Below are 5,880 nucleotides of genomic sequence, written 5' to 3'. Positions count from 1 at the left end.
CTGGTGTTGGGGGGGGGGGGGTGGAGTCGCACCTTTGCTGCCTTCCTCTCGCTCAACCCACGGGAAGGGCTTCCCGGGGGGGATACTGCTGTGCCTGCCTGTGCTGTGCCCCTCCGTGTCCTTTTGGCGGGGGCTGGGGGGGCTTTGGCGGGGGGGCGGGTCCTGTTTGGTGCCCCTAAGGGCCGGCCCGCACTCTAGGCAAATGCCTAGTTCGCCTAGTGGGTGAGCCGGCCCTGATCCAAAAAAAAAATAAATAATCACATCACACTGGCACAACTCCTTCCCTCTCTACCTGCATACTTTTCTCACCAAAACCCGAGGGAATGTTGGGAATTGGCTTTAGATATGCAGAGGTTACAGTGTCGGAGTAGGATCTGGAGAGACTTGGGTTTGCTTCCTCACTCTGTCAGGGAAGCTCGCTGGGTGACCTTGGGCCAGTCACACACACACACGCAGCAGCCTACCCTATCTCACAGGGTTGTTGTGAGGATAAAATGGAGGTGAGGAGAATGACGGAAGCCGCATGGGGCCCCCACTGGGGAGAAAGGCAGGATATAAATTAAGGTAATAAATAAATAGGGCAGGGGCCACGGCTAAGTGGTTGAGCATCGGCATAGCATACGGAAGGTCCCAGGTTCGATACCTGGCACCTCCAGTTAAGAAAGGATCAGGAAAGACTCCCCTGCCGGAAAACCTGGAGAGCCACTGCCAGTCGGAGTAGACAGCCCTGACCTTGGTGATCTGCTTCAGTAGACAGAAGTTTCATGAGCGGCGTGGGCAGAAGAGCCGGGAAGTGAAAGGGGTCTTGTTAGGCAAACCTGCAAAACAGGCACCGGGCGCAGGAACGAAGAGGAGAGTCTCACCCGTGAAATCCTGCAGCGGCCCTGGGCGCAAAAGGATCGGGGGAACGGCCCGTGAACTCCACCGGCTGTGATGCCACCCAGCCCAGCAGATCCGCCCAGACATGCGAACTCGCTCGCCTGGTTACACGATCCCAGACGCGGCTGGGTTTCTCACTCTGCCAGAATGGGGAATCGCCTTCTATGAAGAAAGGGTTTGTTTGTCTTCGGGGGGGGGGGAGATGACTAGTTGGGTAACTGGGTGCTATTTTTAAGAGGGTGAGAAAGGGAGGGGCCCGTCCTCTCCTCCTGGGCGGAGAGATACGTGTCCTCTGCCTTTGGCACGCACTTCTGCTGGGAGGCAGCGCAAAGAGACAGATAATTACACGGCAGAACCTTCAGGGGGAAATCCAGTTGGCTCCATCGGAAACCTTCAAGCGGTCTGCCCAATTCCAGTGGTTTCTCTTGAGTTTGGGTGAGCGTCCCACTCTCGGAGGAGGCGAGACCAGCCCAGCGGCTGCTCCGCCCCAAAACAGAACGGTCCGAGGAGGGGGGGCATCAGACTCCCCCCGTCCCCGTCTATCCTCCCCCACATCCTAGCGGCAGTTGTGGCTTTATCTGAACCATTTCCGGCCCACCTCGCCACCTGACGAAAGTGACTTACAAAACAGTTTTAAAATAAAAGTCAACGTGCCGAACCACAGCCAAAAGAAGAAGAAGAAGAAGAAGAAGAAGAAGCCTCCGTAGTGAATCGAAAGGAGCTCAAAATTTTGGAACGTTTGTCTGAAAAGTTTCAGAGGGTGGCCACACCAGCCAGCAGTTGAAAAGCTAGCTTTGAATCCAGGGGCTCCTTAGAGAACAGCAACATTTTTGTGGTAGAAGCTTCCGAGCGTCAAAGCTCCCTGCATCGGATGCAAGTAGGCTTGTCTTTCTCCAGTTCCGAGCAGGGGGTCCCCCCTTTTGGGGGCTTCTGCCCGCTGCCGGCCAGCCGGAAATCATCATACTGGGGACACTCTGAGTGCTGGCCAGAATTCCATGGTTTGATGCCGATGTTACCATAGTTTTGCCCAGGAGTCAGTTTGTGGAAAAAGAGGTGCAGGAGCTCATTAGCATAACTCATTAGCATTCACTTGTTTGCATATGCCACACCCCCTGGCATCACCGGAAGTGTGTCAGAAGGCAACACCCACCGCTCAGGCTCCACTGGACTGTTTTGGATTGCTAGCTATTGGGGGGGGGGGACGTGTAGATCTGCCCTCGCAGAGGAGGGAGAGCTTGTACCTGAATAAAACTTGGTCTTAAAGTTGCCACTGGATTGTTTTGGACCGGGGGTGGGGGGCTCTGCAGCTTACCTGGCTGCTTCTTGGTCTTACTAAGGGCTGCTGGGAGCAGGGGGTGGGACTCGTTGCATATGCCCACCCCCTGGGCTCTTTACTGTCGGAGCTCCACTCCTGTGCGCTCCTGCAGGAAATGACCCCTGGTTTTCCCCAAAAAGGTATTTGTTGAACATGAGCAAGGAGGCAGCTGCTTAAACTACCACCTCTGAAAGCTCGTTCCAGAGGCTTGGGAGCTACTGCTTAGAAAGTCCCGCGGGTCCCAAATTCTAGCCTGATCTTTTGAGCATACGGTAGGACTCTAAGCATAGTATTCTCTGCTCCAGAAGAATGGTGTATATATCTGTTGGGTAAGAACAACTAACTTCATAAGGTTTCCTTTCAAAGAGAGTATCCAGGCAGATAATAAGATAACTTTATTTTATCTTTCTTTTCATTTATACCCCACCTTTCTCCCCAGTGGTGCCCCGGAAGTGGCTTATATCATTTTCCTCTCCTTCATTTTAGCCTCACAACAACCAGGGGTCATTTCCTGCCGGAGCGCGGCAGAACGGCGCTCCGGCAGTAAGGAGCCCGGGGCAGACCACCACCACCCCGCCATCTGGGGGGATTTAAATGCCTTTCTTTCTCTTCCCCAGATGGGGAAGAGAGAGAAAGGCATTCTAAACATGCCTGGGTTCCCTTCCCGATCTACTACAGGTGCCTGCCCTTTGTCAGGGGGTGTGGCATATGCAAATGAGTTATGCAAATGAGCTCCTGTGCCTCTTTTTCTACAAAATGACCCCTGATAACAACCCTCTCAGGTACGCTAGGTCAAGAGTATGTGACCGGCCACCTAGGAAGCTGCCACCAGTGTTCCCTCTAAGCTGAGTTAGTGTGAGCTAGCTCGCAGTTTTTTAGCCTCCGGCTCACACATTTTTGTCCTAGCTCAAGAAGGATGGCTCCAGTGTAAACTAATTTATGCAGTAACCAAATTGCTCGCTCACAGCCTTAATACCAGTAGCTCACAGAGCTGAATTTTTGCTCAAAAGACTTTACACCTTAGAGGGAATGCCTGGCTGCCGCGGTGCATTCAAGCCCTGTCCTCCCAGGTCCCAACCCGACAGGAGGAGTCGCAGCATAACAAAAAAGCAGGCCTACATAGGCTCTTTCAGAGAAATTTCAACATCCGTCCTACCTCTTAAGATGGCAAGGTAAAGCGTGAAGGCTGTGCTCATCGGTAGTAAATTAACATCACTATGGGCGACTGACAAGTTGTGCAATAGTCTCAAAACGAGCCTCCTCACCTGAAGACAACTTCTGAACTTCCCTTAAACGCAACTCTAAGGCAAAGGAAACCAAATCAACACTGAACCGTTTGGGCCCTGACCTGGATAGCCCCAGGCAAGCCCAATCTCGTCAGATTTCAGAAGCTAAGCAGGGCCGACCCCTGGCAAGTATTTGCATGGGAGCAGGGCACTTTTTTTCCTTTGAAAAAGAGGTGCCGGAACTTTCAAGAGGGAATTGGAGTTTTCAATCTGTATAAAAAACTCATGAACTTTTAAATATTTGAAAAAGAATTCTGCCAAAGAGGTTCCGGAACTCCATTCTAGAGCGTTCCCCCAGGGGGAAAAAAGCCCTGGACGGGAGACCTCCAAAGAATACCAGGGTAGGGAAGCAGAGGCAGGCCATCAGGCCACTTCTCTGAATGTCCTCCATGCCCCATTAAGAGTCGCCAGAGGTTGCCATGACTTCCAGGCACGGACACGGACACACACACACAAAATGCAAAAATACAACATACACAAAAACCTGAACCAATTGGGAAACCAGGGATGGCCCAGGCCATAGCATGCAACCACTGAGATTCCTATTAGGGTGCTCACCGAAAGCTTTTTTACTCGTCCCAGGTAAATTTCAGGACTGGTTTCGACCCACGCTAGCCAACATTAAGATCTTGCGCCTTCCTGAATTTTAACTCATGTTTTGCCAAGAATCTGCAAGAGGTGATCAGTTACTGGAAGATCTATGGTATTGAGAAGGTCACTCACAGTGTTCCCTCTAAGCCGAGTTAGTGTGAGCTAGCTCACGGTTTTTTAGCCTCCGGCTCACAGATTTTTGTCTTAGCTCAGGAAGGATGGCTCCAGAGCAAACTAATTGATGCAGCGGCCAAATCGCTCGCTCACAAGTTTAATGCCAGTAACTCACAAAGAAGAATTTTTGCTCACGGGACTCCACAGCTTAGAGGGAACATTACTCACAACCCCGTTTATTTATTTCAAAATTCAAATTGTTCCATCACCAACAAAGGTCAGGCAATATGGATCAGGACCATCGTGCTATGAGCTTTTGGGAGGCAAAGCTCCCGTCAGATACGTCAGGGATCTCCATTTGTCAAGTCTCTGGCAAAGGGACCTTCGTAAGCTCCATCGACAGAACTCCTATGACCATCTGGGCTTAGTCCAACCTCCCCCCCACCGGTGAATTCCCCCTGCCAGCTTTACAGCACTACTGTCACGAACCACAGTTAATTATAACCGTGATTCCCAGTGAGCCAGCATTTGAAGCAAGCAAGCCGGTTGTGGTTACTGAAGAGACTGTCTTGGGGCCTCGGCGCTTGAAGGACCACAGTCTCTGTTCAGCCCGCCAGCGAATACCTTCCTCACAAGCCCCAATCTCTGTTGTCCTTGCCTTCAGCCATGAAGTGGGTAGCAAGGGGCTGAAAAGACGGGGCTTTTCAAGGGGTGGCACCTCACCTGTGGAATGCCCTCCTCTTTGAGGTTCACCTGGCGCCACTCCTACTCCGTCGGGTGCCAGGCCAAAACATTTCCTTTAATTCAGAAGTTGGATCTTCTAACACTGTTTTTGTTAGGGTCTGCTTTTCGCCTGGAAACTGTAAGGCTCATTTCTTAAACTGTTTCATTATATTTTTCTTGCCTTCGTTGGATTTTTAAGGCTGGATTTTAATTAATAACTCCCATGGCGTTTTGTGCTTCTACTCAGTTGTGTTTCGTAAGCCGCCTTGGGGGCAAATCCCCTGGCGAGGTGGCGTAGAAATCTGCTGACTGAATAAACGAAAAGCCAACGAAAACAGTTTGGAAAGGACCGGGGAAAGGAGACCCTCCAACCTGTCTCCCGTCTCTTTACCACAGGCATGGGAACTTCCGGGATTGTTCCCACATTGGCCGTCAAAAGGAATGAGGCAAGTCTAAAACACACAAAGCGGTATACAAAACGCATTCAGAGCTTTCATATGAGCGCATTACACATTTTAATACGCCGAAGGGAGGGGAAGGCGATGGCCGTGAGATCAGAGATGATGTAAGAAGAAGTATTTCCACACAGACCAACTGAGAGAGGCCTCGCCCATCTTTCCCACTTACCCCACAAAGCAGTTTAACAAACAGGACACCGGAACGGGCAAATAATTACCTTTTAACTCTCCAAAGAGGCCAACGAGTGGAGAGAGGAAGAAGGAAGAAGACAGCCGGGAGCTCTTTTCGCATCCACGACGCGGAAGGTCTCTCCTAAGAAACAGAAATCCCCCCCCAAAAAAGAAAGCAGTTAGGTGTCTGACTATGAAAGCTGGAATCAAGGCCTCCTGACATAAGAAACACCTCCATCTTCCAGAAAAGGGGTTCATTCTAAGACAGATTTATTCAGGGGTCATTTCCTGCAGGAGCGCACAGGAGTGGAGCTCCGGTAGTAAAGAGTCCAGGGGGCGGGCA

At 51.2% G+C, this 5,880-nt stretch overlaps 1 protein-coding gene across 1 annotated transcript in view; it reads right to left on the bottom strand.

Moving 5' to 3' along the window:
* The window catches only part of LOC107120823 (zinc finger MIZ domain-containing protein 1-like), a 258,073-nt gene extending 252,397 nt beyond the window's left edge, over positions 1-5,676 (bottom strand). The window contains exon 1 of the mRNA XM_015423595.1: positions 5,585-5,676. The gene's annotated coding sequence lies outside the window, so the exon portion shown is untranslated. The remainder of the gene's footprint in view (positions 1-5,584) is intronic.
* Between the last annotated feature and the right edge of the window lie 204 nt (positions 5,677-5,880).

The sequence above is a fragment of the Gekko japonicus genome, unplaced genomic scaffold (genome assembly GCF_001447785.1).
Source record: "Gekko japonicus isolate JY-2015 unplaced genomic scaffold, Gekko_japonicus_V1.1 scaffold1941, whole genome shotgun sequence".
In the NCBI taxonomy this organism is placed as follows: domain Eukaryota; kingdom Metazoa; phylum Chordata; class Lepidosauria; order Squamata; family Gekkonidae; genus Gekko; species Gekko japonicus.
Note: the sequence above shows the minus strand (reverse complement) of the source record. Positions and strands in the feature narration are given on the sequence as shown.